Source organism: Leptonychotes weddellii, chromosome 9 (genome assembly GCF_054177405.1).
Source record: "Leptonychotes weddellii isolate Sample4059 chromosome 9, ASM5417740v2, whole genome shotgun sequence".
In the NCBI taxonomy this organism is placed as follows: Eukaryota; Metazoa; Chordata; class Mammalia; order Carnivora; family Phocidae; genus Leptonychotes; species Leptonychotes weddellii.
The window spans coordinates 88,506,868-88,525,373 of record NC_138377.1 but is presented as its reverse complement, the minus strand read 5'-3'; the positions used below and the strand labels follow the sequence as shown (position 1 = coordinate 88,525,373).

The 18,506-nt window shown below is 46.3% G+C and overlaps 1 protein-coding gene across 11 annotated transcripts in view; it reads right to left on the bottom strand.

Moving 5' to 3' along the window:
- The window catches only part of FAM81A (family with sequence similarity 81 member A), a 132,512-nt gene that overhangs the window by 67,867 nt on the left and 46,139 nt on the right, over positions 1-18,506 (bottom strand). Inside the window, exon 1 of one of the 11 annotated variants that reach the window (XM_081831184.1) lies at positions 16,156-16,272. The exons of 9 other annotated variants lie outside the window; for them this stretch is intronic. The gene's annotated coding sequence lies outside the window, so the exon portion shown is untranslated. Of the gene's footprint in view, positions 1-16,155; positions 16,273-18,506 lie in introns of those variants that run through there. One more of the 11 variants, XM_081831186.1, reaches the window with a different exon arrangement.

Below are 18,506 nucleotides of genomic sequence, written 5' to 3'. Positions count from 1 at the left end.
GATGGGTTCTGCTGAGTGTCAGAATTTTAAAAAAATAGGCAAAGCACTTATGAATAAAGTGGTTGTAATCTGGTGGTAGGGGAAAAAAGTCTATTTTCTTATAGTTAAAAATAGAGGGAAAGAATAGAGAGCAGAGAACAGCTGAAGGTGTGTCTACAAAGACAGGTGGGAGGGAGTTGTGCTCTAACTTAGGTCTAACCCACGCTCAGGGCTCAGACTTTGTCCTGGGGCAGTGCTGGGGCAGTGTGGCGAGGGGCCAGGGCTGGGAAGGGGAAAGGCAAGCTGCAGGAGGGTCAGAAGAGGGGAGAGGTCCCGGGACCAGGAACTCAGCCGGGGAGGGCAGGGCCTGGGGAGGAGCTTCTGCCTTCCACTCTCCTCCCTCTTGCTTTTCCCACTCTTCTGCTCGGCTCTCCATTTCCTTTTCCTTTTCCTACCACTTAGGGCTCTCCCTGCATTTTCCTTTGCCCCTTCCGTTTTCTTAACTTCCCATTCCCATTGTCCATTTTCCTTCCCCCTCCTGCCTGTGCTCTCCTGGCCTCTCCCACTCCCGCTTTGTGCAAGGGCAAGCAGGCAGGCATACTTCTCTAGCGTGGAAAGCACGGGCACTGAGGTCAGAAAGACCCTTATTTGAATGCTGGCTTCCCTGCTGTGATCTTAGCAGGCTGGCCTTAGCTTGTTGAGCCGGGGACCACTTAAATAAGAGCCGCTCACTCTCACCAAGTGTTTACCCGCGTCAGACACTCCGCGGAGCACACTCATCGGCATTAGTTGAATTCATCCTCAATGGTGAAGGAATGCTCTTATCACCATTTACCCAGAGGAAACAGACTTAGAAACATTCAGCAACCGCCCCAACCACACATGGCCAGGAAAGAACGGAGCTGGGATTTGAACCTACAGCCTCCACCTCTTCCTCACCAGGCATTACCCACAGCCAGGACTATGGGGAATCCACAACACCGTCTGGCCTTAGCGCAATCCACACGCTACCAGGAAGGGCTGGTTCCTTTCCTTTCCCTGGCTAATGCACATCTGATGGAAAATACATCTCTTTTTAAAAAGTAAGACCTTAGGGGCGCCTGGGTGGCTCAGTTGTTAAGCGTCTGCCTTCGGCTCAGGTCATGATCCCAGGGTGCTGGGATGGAGCCCCACATCGGGCTCCCTGCTCGGCAGGAGGCCTGCTTCTCCCTCTCCCACTCCCCCTGCTTGTGTTCCTGCTCTCCCTATCTCTCTCTCTCTGTCAAATAAATAAATAAAATCTTAAAAAAAAAAATTAAACCTTAGCTAAATGGACTAGCAAATAGTACTCATTTGTTAAAGGAGGTATTATATGGTTTCCTGTGTGGGACTAGTGGGGAAATGACTGGACATCTGCTTTAATCCTTTCATTTGGCCAAGGCTATTCCTCCTGACACCAGCACCTGCTGAGGTTACAGCTACAATGAAGCAATGGTTGTCACTTGTGTTTTGGAATCAGGACACATATGTGAAAACAACAATTTGCAACACACATATTTTGTATGAGGAAATTTGAAACATTTTAAGAAACACCTTTTCCTAAACTGAAAAATGCTTTCTGGAATTAATATAATATTAAAATTTAAGCTCTACATAAAGGTGTAAAGAACAAAGTGAAAATCACCACTCAGAAATTGCTGATGTTAATATATCGATTTACATTTTTTTCAAGATCTCTCTCCAAGATACATTTTCCTTTTTGAGAAAAATAAAATCATACTCTATAGCATGTGTACCCTGCATTCCCTAATTGGCACTGTATCATAAACATCTTTCCATGTAAATATATAAAGACACATCATGATTTTTAATGCCTGCATAATATTACACTGAACGGATACACCAAATTGTGAGGCAGCCCCTTACTGATGAACATTTACGCTGAAATGTTATTTTAAATCATGATTTAGTTCAACTTTTTGGTCTCTTATTTTCCTCTCTTTTCCTTTGTTTTATGAAATGATGCAGGTAGTATAAAAGTTTGAGGGGCGGAGTGCAAGCTACTTCCAAAATTGAGGTTAAAGTGAGACTCTGGGGACACCTGGGTGGCTCAGTTGGTTAAGCGTTTGCCTTCAGCTCAGGTCATGATTCCAGGGTCCTGGGATCGAGCCCCGCATCGGGCTCCCTGCTCAGTGAGGAGCCTGCTTCTCCCTCTTGCTCTGCTGCCGCTCCCCCTGCTTGTGCACTCTCTCTCTCTGTCAAATAAATAAGTAAATAAAATCTTAAAAAATAGATAAATACAGACTCTGACAATGAAATCTAAAGAATCAAGAAGGGATGAAATCAGCAGATCTGTAAGAACAATCCAAGATACTGCTGACACTCACAAGTAAAACAGGGCAAGCAGTCATCACATTTGTCATTACTGGTTCAATGTCAGTCTTGGGCTCTATACTGTGGGCTCCATGAAGAGCTGAATTTTCCCACAGCTTTATTCCAAGCACCTGGCACAGTGATGATCAATGAATGTCTGCTGGATAAATGAATCTCAAGGACAGATGACAGAAATGAAGACATTTCATAATATTGACTTTAATCAACTGAATTATATTGACTAGAGACTGTGCAACCAGAAAGGGGGATAGTATACACAGCACATCTAGTAAAAGCAGAGTTTGAAGAGGCAAAATTTATCAGTGTTTCCAACAACCTAAGAATCTGGGGCCGCAGGAAGAGTTCTGTGATGGAGAGGGATGTATTAAAAGTTCTCACGGTCCAATGACATTAGCCACTAAGATATTCCTGTTCACTCCTCTGCCCTGAGCCCACACTCACCAAGCACATCATTTAGTTTCCCATGTGGATGTGTGTAAAAGGAGAACATGTGAGAAGCAGCACAAGCCCCAGTCTGCCAGCTACTTTTCTCACTGTGATGGGAACCAGACTTGCGAGAGTCTGTCTCCTGAAATCTGTCTCTGACTGCCGTAGTGGTGCTAAACATTTAAACCTGAAACGCGAAACTTGACGCTGAAACATGATCACAACATGGTACCTATTGTGGGGGAAAGACCAGGATGTAAGGTGCCCCCCATGATCTCTGCCTCCTGGAGTCCATATTTGTGTAATCCCCTCCCCTTGAGTGTAGTGGGACCTGTGACTTGCTTCTAACCAACAGAACACAGCAGAGACCCATCAGGTGGCAGTCACCTGTCCTCAGTTGGCAGCTGTAGTCACCTGGGATTCTGATACCAAATCACAGAGTGTAGTTCTGCTCACTGACAAGAGATTATTTATCTTATAATCTAACATTTAAGTCTTTTAATAAATTTCTAAATGGTTGTTTTACTTTTAAAAATCTCAAAAAAATATTAAAGAAAGAATAAGAACTTTAACAAGTTTTTTCATAACACTGGCTCTGTGCTGGCCAGTGGAAACAAATTACAAAATAAATCTAATTTGCCACAAGAGATAAAATTGCAAGGTTTACCATTTCACCCCATCAGGTTGGCAAAAATCAAGTGTGGTAAGATAAAGTATTGACAGGAATATATATGGAACAACAGGAACACCAGATGGGAATGTGAATCAGTACCACTACTTTGGAAAGCAATCTTTAACATCTAGTAAAGCTGAGGATGCACAAACTCCATGGCCCAATGATTCCACTGCTCAGAAATATCCAAAAAAGACCTCTCAACCACGTTCACAAAGAGACATTTACAAGAATACTCAAGGTAGCATTGTTTCTAAGAGCAAAAAAAGTAGGTGGTGGTTGGGGGGGTGGCTTGAACACCTATCATTAGGCAAAAGGATGAATAAAGCATGACATATTCATGCAATGGAAGAACCACCAGTTGTGGAAATAAATGGATTAGCATTGCAAGTCCCAATGTGAATGAATCCCACAAACATATTAAGTAAAAAAGCAAGCCGAAAAAGGATATGGACACCTAAGGCCTTTTTATAAAGATTTAAGATATGCCAAATAATATGCCGAATCTATAACATCTAAAGATGAGCATGGAAATGGAAGACACCAAATCAGAGTCATAATTGTCTCTGAGTGAGAAACAGAGGGATCAGACATATGGATACAGAGGGTTTCAACTAAATGTATGATGTTTTACTTCTTAAACTTAATTTTTCATTCTACCATTAAAAAAGAAAGAAAATTACTTTTTCCCAACCCTACTTAAACATAAACAAGGACACCTGAGTGACTCAGTTGGTTAAGCGTCTGCCTTCAGCTCAGGTCATGATGCCAGGGTCCTGGGATTGAGTCCCACATTGGGCTCCTTGCTCAGGGGGAGTCTGCTTCTGCCTGCCATTTCCTCTGCTTGTGCTCTCTCTCTCTCTGACAAACAAATAAATAAAATCTTTGAAACAAACAAACAATCACATAAAGACCATGAGGGGGGGGCGCCTGGGTGGCTCAGTCGTTAAGCGTCTGCCTTCGGCTCAGGTCATGATCCCGGGGTCCTGGGATCGAGCCCCGCATCGGGCTCCCTGCTCCGCGGGGAGCCTGCTTCTCCCTCTCTCACTTCCCCTGCTTGTGTTCCCTCTCTCGCTGTGTCTCTCTCTGTCAAATAAATAAATAAAAATTAAAAAAAAAAAAAAAAAAAAAAAGACCATGAGGGGGAAGGAAGTCAAAGTGTTAGTCTCTCCAGCACACACACTTAGAACTCAATCTTGCCCTAGATTTCCTGAGGACCATGAAATTAGAACACTAACTGATCTTCATCAAGTCTGTAGACCTAAAGCATTTTATCCATACTTAATATGTGATCTTATCTAAATGTTAATATTTCTATAAATGACTTGGTTAAATGTCCAACAATAAAAGAGTAGTTAATTAAAACATGGCACATCCACTCAAGAGAATATCAATAGCTATTTAAAATAATGGTTACAAAGACTATGAAGTAACATAGAAAATACTGATATGCTAGCTATAATGCTAAGTTGTTTTTTTTTTTTTTTAAGATTTTATTTATTTATTTGAGAGAGAGAGAATGAGAGACAGAGAGCATGAGAGGGAGGAGGGTCAGAGGGAGAAGCAGACTCCCTGCCAAGCAGGGAGCCCGATGCGGGACTCAATCCAGGGACTCCAGGATCATGACCTGAGCCGAAGGCAGTCGCTTAACCAACTGAGCCACCCAGGCGCCCAATGCTAAGTTTTTTTTTAAAGAACAAGATTTGAAAAAGGATTTATAGTACTATATAAAACCATAATCAGAGCTTGAAAAGAGTTTTGTTCCTTGGCACCACAATTTAGATGGTACAAATATTTTAACTTGAGTTTAAAGGACCTACCGGGCACCTGGGTAGCTCAGTTGGTTAAGCAACTGCCTTCGGCTCAGGTCATGATCCTGGAGTCCCGGGATTGAGTCCCGCTTCAGGCTCCCTGCTCGGCGGGGAGTCTGCTTCCCCCTCTGACCCTCCCCCTCTTGTGCTCTCTCTGTCTCTCTCAAATAAATAAATAAAATCTTTAAAAAAAATAAAAATAAAGGACCTACCAATTTTTAAGGTCTACCTCTGCCATACCCTCTCTTTCTCCTCCTCCTCCCCAAGGTGAGGAGCTCACCTGACCCTGGGCCCATGGAGGTGAATGGAGCGTTCAAGGACAAGACAACCACCACCCTCTGTGTGCGCAGGCCACCCTATCTTCCTTCTTCCCATCTCCGATCTGACCCACCACAGGGCTCTTCCTCCACGAATGGACACTTCCTTTTTTTTTTTTTTTAAAGATTTTATTTATTTATTTGACGGAGAGACACAGCGAGAGAGGGAACACAAGTAGGGGGAGTGGGAGAGGGAGAAGCAGGTTTCCTGCCGAGCAGGGAGCGCGATGCGGGACTCGATCCCAGGACTCCAGGATCATGACCCGAGCCAAAGGCAGACGCTTAACGACAGAGTCACCCAGGCGCCCCAAATAAACCCTTCCTTGACTTGTGGCTACCTTTAACGCCATTCCCCCAACCCACCCTGTGCCAAATTGCTGGCACGGCCCTGTGATGTGAATAGCTGGTGTCTGGGTAAGTCATTTGTTTTCAGTACAAGGAGGAGGAAGAGGGCTGTGCAATCGAGGCCAGGGATGACTAATTCCAAAGCCGGAAGTATTAGATTGATAAAGACGGCCAAAGAGAGACCACTGATAACAGCAGGAGCTTTCTATAAATTAACCACAGGGCTCAGATTGAGGGAGTGCCTCTAAATTATGTGCAAAGAAAATGAAACAGCACAAATAAGCACACCCTGTCTTCTTCTTAATAGACAGCTCCCTCTTCCTAAACCTGGACAGAATTTTGGTGAGTAGATGAGCCATCCTTGCAAGAAATGTATGGGCTAGCACATTTGGGGATGGAAACGGCATTATAGTTATGAGGTGGATCTGGGAGAAATCTGGGTAAGTCACCAAAGGAGGGAATGTTAGAAGGCCTCACACAGCCTCTAAGACATTGGGCATCCTCATACCAAAATGTCCTTCTCTGAATCTTACCTGACACACCTTGACATTTCTTTCCAATTCTACATTACCCCAGCAACCCAGAAGTCCCTCAACTGAGGGGAGTGGGACAGGGGTTCCAGTACTAAAAGTACTATTATAATATTTTTAAAAACAATGTAAAGAAATAAATTATAAATAGTGGCATTGGGTATATTTTTATTCCACTTCTCCTTATTTTCAAAAGACTTTAATAAGTATGCTATTTTCACAATGACAAAAATCTAAATACAAACTTTTTGAATAAAAGAACGAACCAATGAGCAAAACAAAACAAAACAAAACATCAGAAATTGCCCATGTACATTTATTAAAACCAAGAGACAAGCCTGATTCTGGGTTTAAATGATATGCTATCGTTCAGTTAAAATAAGTTTGCAGGGCGCTTTTTTTTTTTTACTGTGGTTAAAAACAGGTAAAACAAGATTTATCATCTTTAAAAAATGTAAATGTGCAGCACAGTAGTGTTAACTTTGTATCTCTAGATATAAAGATCTCTAGAACTTTTTCGTCTTCCCAAACTGAAACTCTATACTCATCAAACAACAACTTCCAGTTTTCTGTGAATTATTCCCCAAGCCCCATTCCCTTGTGGGCACATTATGAGGCTTGAGCCCGGTACACTTGCTGAAGCCTTCATCAAAGCCCTGGAATGCCCTTATGTCGGGAATCAGGCGTCGTACACAGGTCCAGTGGCCGCCATCAGTGGGAGCCCCCAGCACGGCATCCCAAAAGTCTTAGGCTCCAGCGACAGTGTGAGTCTCTCCACAGGGTCCCAAGGCAACTATTTTTTAATGCCTTTTGTGAAAATGGCCTTGATTCTACTTTGCAAGACTTGTTTTCTTTCCCGTCTGCTGAGGTGAAGAGTGGCTGTGCTTTTGACCCATTAAAAACAAACAAACAAGGGCACCTGGGTGGCTCAGTCGGTTGGGCGACTGCCTTCGGCTCAGGTCATGATCCTGGAGTCCCGGGATCGAGTCCCGCATCGGGCTCCCTGCTGAGCGGGGAGCCTGCTTCTCCCTCTGACCCTCCCCCCTCTCGTGCTCTCTCTCCCATTCTCTCTCTCAAATGAATAAATAAAATCTTAAAAAAAAAAAAACAAACAAAAACTTAAAAATGCTCAAAACATTGATGGTGGCTGCCAGCAAGAACAGGGATTGCTACATAACCGATAAGATCCAGTAAATCTGTAACATATATGTGTCCTCTGTCAGGTCCAGATGGATTCACAAATGGACTGGAAGCATTTGAACCCCTAGGACCCCAGGAACGGCCACCAGTGTGGCTTTAATCCATTCTCCATACCTTAGAATAATGTTAACGTTTTTAGGAGAACGCTTGCAAAAACAGATTGGTTTTTGTTCCCATCTATTAATAACAGCCATTTTGAAATGCTATTTAAATCTTCTATTGTTATTTGAACTTTTTATGGATTATGTCTCCCCAGCTGAGCTACTCTGGGGCAGCAGGGACCTCCTACCACAAGCATCTGTAACCGCCGTGAAGCCCAGCTCAGCACCTCTTCACAGACACTCATAAATACTTGTTCACTGGCTTGTTTTTCTAATTTGGTAAGGCCCACCATTTTAATTATTGAGTTGCTCTGCCCAGATGACATATCGATTGCTGACTCAAGATCCCCTCCAGCTGTGAGCTTGGCAGACTCCTTCAGGTTGCCCTGCAGTGCACACGGGCACCCACACCAAAAAGAAGTGTCTTAATATTACTTTTAGGGTGTTTTATTATGCTCCACAGCTATATTTGGCAACTTTCTTTCTAGCATTAGAGAAGACACATCACCAAATGTTAAAAAGGGAATCTGCCAAAGGCAACAGCTAGAACAGAAAAAAAAAAAAAAAAAATTACTAAAAGCTGGTGTAAACTTTCTACCTACTAAATTACCTACACCCCCAGATGCACCAAGGACCATTGAAAGGAAGGCACGACTGTGTCTGCAGACAGAATTCTAGTTGTGACTTTTGGGTTCTACCCTACATGCATCTCCAACTGAAAAGCTAAGGATTTGGCCATGGAAAAAAGATCCAGCCTCCAGCTTCTGCCCTTTTTCTCATACACAGCAGGAGGGGGCTGGACCTCTCTGCTGAACACAGGAGTCTATGAGAGACTCTTTTATTTAGAGTAACAACTTGACTTCAGTGCATTAATTTTATAACTATTTTAGAGAGAGCAGGGGAGGACTCCTGTGCTCTTCAAGAGATAATTAAAAATGGGGAAAAAAGAAATCTGAAATCAACAAAAAACAAGCTGAAGGCACCAGGGGTTTCTGAATAACATCTTCCCGGTTCAACAATTTTAAGAATTCCATAATGTGAAAGCAACCCCCACACATTCTCTCCCACATAAACACGCTTTGTATGTAAGCCCCACTCCGCTAAGCAGCAGAATCTCTTGCCTTCACTTCTGCAGCTACTTTATCCAGAGAAGATGTCACCTGCACAAAAGCATTCTCTTAAGAATGAGAAAAAAGCTGACCACCAGCCAGCAAGCACAGGCACGCCTGGAGCAGAGATACTGTCCTTCCAACGAGCTCAACAACTCACCATCCGAAAATCTGACGACTGACTTCAAATGCCAATTTTGCTTTAACAGAGACTGAAAAATTCAGACCTTTTGATGTCTGTCAACCAGCACATTCCCAGTAACTTTCCTGGTGGTCCAGAAAGGTAACCAAATAAACCATCTTATTATCACTGCTATGTTTTTAAAATACCAAGAACCGCTGAGCCATGGTGGGGGTTGGGGGCTGGGGGGGAGCAACAGAAGAGCACTGAGTAGTAAAAACAAAAACAAAAACACTGTCTATCTTTTTTCACCTGCCTTTATATTAAAAACGCATGGAACATAAAACCACATCCAACAAGTCAAAAAGTAAAATAATGCATACAGAGAGAGGGATGAAAGCAGAAGAGTTATTAAGAGAAAGGAAGGGTCAGAAGGAGAAACAAGGGAGAAGGGGGGGAAAGAGTGAAGGCAGAAAGGCAGCGCTGCTGGGCAAGCAGAAGGGGAAGAGGTGGCTAGACAATGAAGTGGAGAGAAACAGGTGGTCCAAGGGCTCCCAGGGAGGATGCGAGCCTGAGAAACTGCTCCTCACACATGCAACTGCTCATTTGGGGTGTGAAGAAATAGATGGGCCATTTTAATATGCTATGTTAGGTTTCTCTACTCTTTTTTTTAATTTTAATTTTAATTTTTATTTTTTTAAAGATTTTATTTATTTATTTGAGAGAGAGAGAATGAGAGAGAGAGAACACCTGAGACGGGATAGGGTCAGAGGACGAAGCAGACTCCCTGCCGAGCAGGAAGCCCGATGCGGGACTCAATCCAGGGACTCCAGGATCATGACCTGAGCCGAAGGCAGTCGCTTAACCAACTGAGCCACCCAGGCGCCCTACTCTTTTTTTTTTAATCAAATGTGCCAATTCTTTGTCTTGACACATACACACAAGGTTCAGGTGTCATCAGGGGAAAATCACTTACTCCACTTGCATATTTATAGAATTTGGGTTAAAGATGCAAAGGTACGTTAGTACCTTTTCCAATTACCCGTCGCTTTGCTAAAAGGCCTTACTTTGAACTCCCATCTACCTGAGTCCTGGAGTAAGGCATGGGTCTCACACCCACCATCACATACCAGGTGCTAGCAGACAACTCTATGATCACCCTGCACAGTTCGCTACCTGATTTCATCAAGGAAATGAGTCCAGTCAGCAAATACTCATTGAGCCTCAACAGTGCTGATCAAGACACAGCTCCCACACTCCAAAGCTCCAAGTCGACAGGAAAATAAAACAGGCAGGCCCCCAGGCAAGAGTAGCGAGGCTGGTACCTGCCACGTGAGTGGTACATACCAGGCCTCGCCTCTGAGCCGAAGGCAGGACCGGTGTGAACCAGGCCATCGAGAAAAGCATTTGAGCTGGGCATTCAAAGGGATGAGTTAAGGACACAGGGCAGCACGAGAAAGGGTGGAGGGAGGGCAAAGTGGAGGATGCGCCAACTAGTGGAAATTCCCGGCACAGGGCTTCCTGGTGGAGGGCCGCTGGGATTGTGTGCAGAGGCGTCGACTTCTAAAACAGGAGGGAGGCAGTAGAAACAGAGAGGAAGTGAGCAATTGAGGGAGACTGTGCAGGGAGGACCTCCACACTCAATGGCCAACTGCATGTGGGAGGGTGGCGAAGAGAAGTTAGAATGACCACTGGGATCAAGAGTGGGTCACAGAGGATGGCACCAGGCACAGAAATCATTAGGGAATGCAGTGAGAGGGGCACACTGTTGCCCTGTGGGGTGCCTCCCGAAATCCACCATGAGAAACACCAGGCAAACCCCAGTTAAAAGATACTGTACAAAATAACAGCCTGTACCCTTCCAAAGCACCAAGGCCATGAACGACAAAGAACAACTGAGGAACCATCCAGATGAAAGGAGATTAAAGAGGCATGACAACTAACAGAGCAAAAGATTTAAAGATTTTTTTTCCTCCTCTTTTACTATAAAGGACATTATTAGGGTTATTGGTGACATGTGCGCAAGGTCTGTAGATTAAACAGCACAGAATCAATGACAATGTCTCAATTTTGGACACTCATTATGCAAGAAAATGTCCTTGTTTTTTAGGAAGTAATACTGAAGTACTGGGGGAGGTAGGTAAAGGGGCATCGTGTCTATAACTTAACTCTGACATGGCTCTGAAAAACTGCAACAACATATGTATGTGTGCATGTGTGTGCGCATGAGTGTGTGTATCTGTGTGTGTGTGTGTGTGTGTGCGGAGAGAGCACGAAAGAGAGAAGGATAAAGCAAGTGGGGCAAATAGTTCATATTTATAGAATTTGGGTTAAAGATGCAAATTATTTAAATTATTCTTGCAACTTTTCTGTAAATCTGAATTATTTCAAAATAAAAAGTTAAAAAGGGGAAAGTGATTTAAGGAAGCCAGGATGAAGAGCTGCTTAGAGACCAAACAGTCGGGCTTCTGGGTGTCAGATTCGGAATGGGATTTGGGAGAGGGCAGGCCTCTGGAGGCCTAGGGAAAGCCTAGTGAAAGCAGGCTCTCGGGTCAGATTGCCGGAATTCCTTTCCCAGGTCTGCTCCTTCACAACTGGTCAAGGACTCCGGTTATTCTAATTTCTCTTTGCTCCAAGTCCTTCACCTGCATAACAGGAGTGTTGGGAGTATGTGCCTCACAGAGGCAGAGCTGGGTCGAAAGAACAGGATGCAAGTGAATCGTGGGCAACCACCCAATGACAACTAACGTCAGCCCCAAGGTGAGTTGACAGCTGGGACAGAGAGAAGGCAGGAGGCCAGCAGAGGAAGAGAAGAATGCCAAGAAGGACCCCACAAAATCCTACGTTTGGAAGTCAGGGGTAAACGGGAGACAGTGAGGATCGAGTTGCGTGTGGATAACCAGTGACACGGAGACAAGGAAAGAGAGAGATCTGGGCAGCAGGTGGCAGGGCAGATCAAGGAGGGAAAGTCAGAGCAAAGGCCTCAGCTCCGCAACTAGGACTCCGCTGCGGGAGCCCTACAAGAAAGCAGTTTCAGCACAAAGGTGAGGGTGGGGCCAGACAAGTGAGTGGGCAGTCAAAGGAGGGAAACCCGGAAGGAAGACATTTGAACACAGCAGCGGGGTGCAGCACTATGTTGCCAGACTCCATAGCCATCGCCCCGTGTGCTCTTGAAATGAATTTAAAATTAACAAAACCTTGGGGCGCCTGGGTGGCTCAGTCGGTTAAGCATCTGCCTCCGGCTCAGGTCATGATCTCAGGGTCCTGGGATCGAGCCCCGCATCCAGCTACCCGCTCAGTGGGGAGTCTGCTTCTCCCTCGCCCTCTGCCTCTGCCCCTGCTCATGTGTGCACTCTCTCTCTCTCAAATAAATACATAAAAATCTTTTTAAAAATTTAACAAAAACTATTAATTGAGTTCCTCGGTCGCATTAGCCACATTTCACGTGCTCGGTAGTCACATCGTGGCTAGTGATGATCATACTGGACAGCAGAGGTACAAAATATTTCCATCATCACAGAAAGTTCTAGTGGACAGAGCTGGGACTCTAGCACAGTTTCTTTTATTATGAGAAGGATGACTTGCATATATGGTGGGGTGAGAGTTGGGCAGAGTAAGGAGGGACCAAAGAAACTGAATAAAGGGAATAATAGAGCAAGTTCCTACATGAGGCAAGAAAGAAGGAGAAAAGTCCAGAGAAGGGAGAGTGTGTAGTATATGTGGGTCAATTATGGGAGGGGACTTGTAGAGATTTTGTTCCCTCAGAGAAAGAGGAAATAAAGAAGGACAAAGATGAGTAAAGAAAAATGTTTGGCGGGGGAGGCCTGGGTGGCTCAGTCGGTTAAGCGTCTGCTTTAGGATCAGGTCATGATCCCGGAATCCCAGGATCGAGCCCTGCAGCAGGCTCCCTGCTCAGCGGGGAGTCTGCTTCTCCCTCTGCCCCTCACCCTGCTTATGCTCTCTCTCTCTCTCTCTCTAATAAATAAACAAAATCTTTGAAAAAAAAAAAGAAAGAAAAATGTTTGGGGTGGTGAGGTGGTTACAATGAGAGCTTACATTGAGGCAGAGGGCAGTAAACCAGGATGTGGACATCCTTCATCTCTTCAGTGAAAAAAGGCTATCTGCTGAAAGGAAACTGGAAGTGTAAGGAATGGGAAAATCTGGCACAACCTCTAAAGGAATGCAGTTGAGAGTTAATAAAAGATGGGTTTGTTTTTTTTTTTTTTTTCATAGAAAAGCAAGACCTAGGTGAAATTAGAGCCAGCATAAATTTGCAGTGGAACCAGTCCACAGGTCTTTGTGACTTTCTCCTGGGTAACTTGGCAGGCTGGGAGAAGAAAAAGTAGATAATGAGGGTGATTTTGGATTGAGGACTGGAATATGAGAAGCCCAATATGTTAAGAATAAAGATTCCAGGATTCCAGACAGAAGAGAAATGGCTGGCAACATCTAGACTCCAAGCGGAGAAATGGAGCCACAAACGGATTGGAACATCAAGCAATTAAGGGACCAGAGTCTTCAATAATGGTTAAAATCCAGTGCTGTAAGTGTTAAGAATCAGCTGAGCAGGCTGAAGTCCAGATCTTGAAGGTGGAAAAAACTCCCAAGACTAAACAAGTCCAAAATATGAGTGGTTGAAGTAAAGTGGAGATTAAGGCCATAGGATTTGATACTGAAGACGTTGAGGAACTTCAAGGTCAATGAGTTAATAGAACCCCAGCATAAACCCCAAAGGCACGGACAAGAAACAAGGTAGAGAAAAGAACCAAGCTAGTTGCTCGTGTTTATCTGTCTGTTACTTTTTTGTAGCATCAGGGAAGTGCTTGCCAAACCTGGGTGTACATCGGAATCGCCCACAGAACTCTGTTTGCTCTCCCCATCCTCCTTCCTCCTCCTTCTTCTTTTTGGGTTTGTTTTCAAAATAAGGATTTGTAGGTCCTGCCCATCTTGATGACTCTCATTTGGTGTATTTGAGAGAGTCTAAAGACCCACATTTTTCATAATACTCCGGGTGATTCTAAGGAGCCATCAGGTTTGGCAAGCACCGATCCAGAACATAAGAAGGAAGGTACGGGGCACCAGCAGACAGCATGACGTTGTAAACGGAAGACTTTGTTAGTGACGGGTTAATGGTCTGGAAGTGGCACTGAGAAGCAGGAAATCCAATCCCTGCTCTGGTGAGACTGAGACGGGAGAGGGCTATTCTGAGAGAAATTGTTCACTCGGGCTCTGGTGCTAGGGGAGGGACAGAAGATGGGCTCGGCTGAGGAAAATGAAAATTCAGAAGTATGGCTGCAGGATGTGAGAAACAAGAGACTGAAAGGCAGGTTTGGAGACACACAGGCCAGTGGCCTACAGAGAGAGAAGGTGGACTAGTTTGTCCACGAGGTTTCCAAGTGTAATGATGTGTGATTCATTAAAGATTTGTAGGGCTTAGTGGCTGAATTCCTGCAGTAAGGATTTTTCTGTCTGAATGCTATCAGATTTCTAACATGTAAACCATTAAAGATTATTAAAGCATCAGGTAAACAAGCTTACAGAAGCTTATTCATTAACACTGAAAATGTTTTCTTCCCAACCCACATTTTTTTTTTTAAAGATTTTATTTATTTATTTTGAGAGAGAGAGAATGAGAGAGAACACATGAGAGGGGATAGGGTCACAGGGCAAAGCAGACTCCCCGCCGAGCAGGGAGCCCGATGCGGGACTCGATCCAGGGACTCCAGGATCATGACCTGAGCCGAAGGCAGTCGCCCAACCAACTGAGCCACCCAGGCGCCCCCCAACCCACATTTTTATACAGATGAAATCAGATTGGAATGAACATTAAGGGTGGCTTTAGAGCAGAAAGCCAGAAGAGGCAACCCCAAGGACCCATGAGAGGGACCGGGCATTTCCTCCCTTTCCCCTCCTTGGAATAGGGAAGTTTATGGAATGAGAATATAGAAAGGGGCCTGAGTGTCTTTTTAGCACCAGCTGATGCTAAAAATAGAAGAGGTGTCACAGCCTACTGCGTCTCAGGAGTACCTTCCTCACAGACACACACTCCATGACAAGGCCCCCACCTCAGGCACAATGGGCAAACCCTAGGGATGGTTCTCAGTAGAGAATCTATTTACTTTCACCAACCCAACTCCTATTTAAAGAGCAAGCTGCAAATGTTTGCCCCTGTTTCCCAGAGAGCTGCACTTCTGCGGACTCAAACCATTCTCACATTATTTCTGGTTACTCCTATGAAATAATGTCTGTCATTGACATACACAGACTTCAAGATGAGAGCGTGAGCGCAGCCGGGCACGCGCACACACACGCGCGCGCGCACACACACACACACACACACACACACAACCTCGTGCATATTGAAGAAATGACTCACTTAATTTGCTGCTGCCTGCCACTATTGGGTTTTGATTTTACCTGTTCAAATACAAAGTTTCCTATGAGATTAACTCCAGGAAAGAACAACTCGGGAGGCTTAACCCTGATTTTGTTCGTGACTTTTAGAGCACCCAAGAGGTTTTCAGCTGGACATCTTGAGAAGCCACTCTCTGGGCCACCCACGGCTTTCTGTCCATAATCTTCCATAAAACGATGAGATTTCTTGCCACGTTGAGAGCCAATTAATGGAATCCCCTTGTCGAATAAACATGATTAAGTCCTGTATATCCTGTACCTGCAGAACCATACTTTGGGGCCCTTTCTAACCTCACAGTGCAATGGTACCAACAGCTCTGTGGAACCGCAAAGAGCCCAAGCCTCTCCTTTTAATGAGAGAGGGGTGGGGGGAGGCAGAGAGGTTAACCTGTCCAAGGTCACTCAGCTCTGAGTAGTGGGACGGCTGACTTACCAGCACCCCCTGGCAATCTGTGCACCACCCCAGCTCCCCCCGACAGTCCCTCCCGGCTTCTGTTGGTTTGCTAGCACGCAACTCCCCCCGGCCCCCGCAAAAATGCAATGCCAGTTGCGTTCTGTGCCCAACTTCATCCCCTCGCGTCAGCATGCAGTTAACCCTGTCGCCGGCAGCACGTCACATGGGCCACGCGCAGCTCTCTCTCTGCCCCCCAAGCCTGTCTCCCCGGCGGCTGCCCCAAGGTCACCGGCCGTCCCAGGGAGCTCCCGCCGCCGGCGAGCGGAGCACGTCCGGCCGGGGGCCCGGGGCGCGGCACTCACCGGGGCGGGGGACGGGCGCGCCGCGGCTGCCCATGTCTTCGTCGGCGCGGCTGGGTGCGGCGGCCGCTGGCGCGGGCTGTGCGGGGCGCCCGGCTGCGGGCCCGCGCCGCGGGGAGCGCCGTCCAATCAGCGCGCGCCTGCCGCCTGGCCCGGCGCGCGGCCCGGCCGGGTTCGCGGCTCCCGGGGGGCGCGAGCCGCCGCGCGCCGCCCGAGCCGCTTCCGGGCGCGTTGCCTGGACGCGGTTGCCGTGGCAGCCCGAGCTGGAGGCTTTCCCCGCGCACCCGCGCCCAGCCTGGCGGCGCCGCCCCTCCTCCCTCCGCGTTCCCACACCCAAAATAGCCTCTCCTCGTCGCTGCTGTTTCCCACAGAGCTCTCATCCAAGCCGCTCGGAGTTGGCGGGCGGGGATTTCGCTCATTGGAAAATAAATCCTGTTGTAGGGCTGGTTGACTTGAAGGGAGAGGTGTTGAAATGGTGCCCGATTAGGATAATAGCCATGGTGCTTGTACTGTAATTCTCTTCAGAGCCCTCACATTCCTTATTTACTAAACCTCTTCCCCACAAGAAAGCGTTATTTATCTCCCCTCCACCCCTTCCAGATTGGGGAGAAGCTATTTTATGAGGCCACCGTCTGGTAAGCTGCTCGCGCGCTGACGCCCCACCTGTGCAGGTGAACTTAGCCTCGCGGCTGCCAAGTACCATTTAATGAATCACCTTGACAGCCCCCGCTGGGTCCAAGGATCGTGTTGCGCCGCAACAGACACGACGCAAGAAGGAACTGCTGCCACCCCTGTTCTTGACATCCCTTCCTCCTCCCTTCTCCCTCATTCCTTTCCCAGGGCGTCCTAACTCTTTCCACCTTCCTCTCAATTTGGATTCTGAGCAGGATGCACAAGCCGATCCACTCAATTTTGCTTCCTCTGGGTGGGCGGGATTTAAACAGAGTTGGGGACCCCCACCTTTCCCCGCCGCACCGCCTCCAGTTCGTATCTCTTTCGTGTCGCTAGTATTTACCCGGTACAGGCATTCCTGCCTGTCTCTCCCACCAGTCTAAGCCCCTTCAACCCCGGGAAGGGAGCATGACGTGGTAGAAAGACCCTGGGTTGGGGAGTCAGCCTGAGCTGTTTTGGAATCCTCCCTGCATCAGTTTGGAATCCTCCCTTCTGTGTGGTCTTGTATTTTGTGGCTATTTCCACACTTATAAAACGGGATAATACCCCCCGCACACACACACATACACACACAAAGGGGTAATACATGGTAGCACTCATTCAATCAACAGTATTGGATGGCTGTCCAATACTAGAATCTATGCTTAGCTCTAAGACACAGTGGTGAAGAAGAAAAAGACAGCTGTCTGCTCTCATAGAGCTTACAGCCTGACACGCAGTAATGAAACAATCACAGACATATGTGAAACTGCCTTTGTAATAGGAGTACATGGCCTTGAGATCTATGATATGGAGATCTGACTAACAGCATCCCTTTATGGCTGCAAAGGCTCAATGATTATTGTTTCCTTTCCTTCCTTAGGTTCCCACTGCCTGGCACATGGTATGCATTCAGTAAATATATATCGAATTGACTCTTGTCATAGTGATACCAGTATCACTCAGTTTCCCAGTGACTTTCATATGTAACTTGTCACTATGTCGGGAAGGATGTACAGGTGTTACTGGAGAGTGCCCATTCAAACCCGGAACCCACCATCAAGAGTCCTGAGAAAGGTTCAAAATGTTTCTTGCTTGTCCTCATTGAGTTGCCCTCCAGTGTGTAAGGCATGCATCTCAGATGGGCACATGAAAGTTCTCTCCGTCTCACTTCCGCTTTCTGCTTACTATTCCACTCTCTTCCTTGGTTCCAGCTCTATCCTGCCACTCCTTGAATCAGAGCCTCAGGACACCCACCGCTTCCTAGGAGGTGGACAGTGGACCCTTATATTCCTCAGAGTAGAGCACCTATAAACCAGGAAAAAACTCCCTGCAGCTGCTTCTGCTGATCTACAAAGCATAATTTTGATGCTCTTTTGCTGCAAGACTCCCTCACTCTCAAGGGTAAAGAAGGGGAGGGGCTGGAAGGGGAAGGGCTCTGGCCACATATATATACCCTTCTATTTAGCCTGACTTTAATTTCCTTCTTAAAAATCATACCAGGGGGCGCCTGGGTGGCTCAGTTGGTTAAGCGACTGCCTTCGGCTCAGGTCATGATCCTGGAGTCCCTGGATCGAGTCCCGCATCAGGCTCCCTGCTCGGCAGGGTGCCTGCTTCTCCCTCTGACCCTCCCCCCTCTCATGTGCTCTCTCTCTCTCATTCTCTCTGTCTCAAATAAATAAATAAAATCTTTAAAAAAAAAA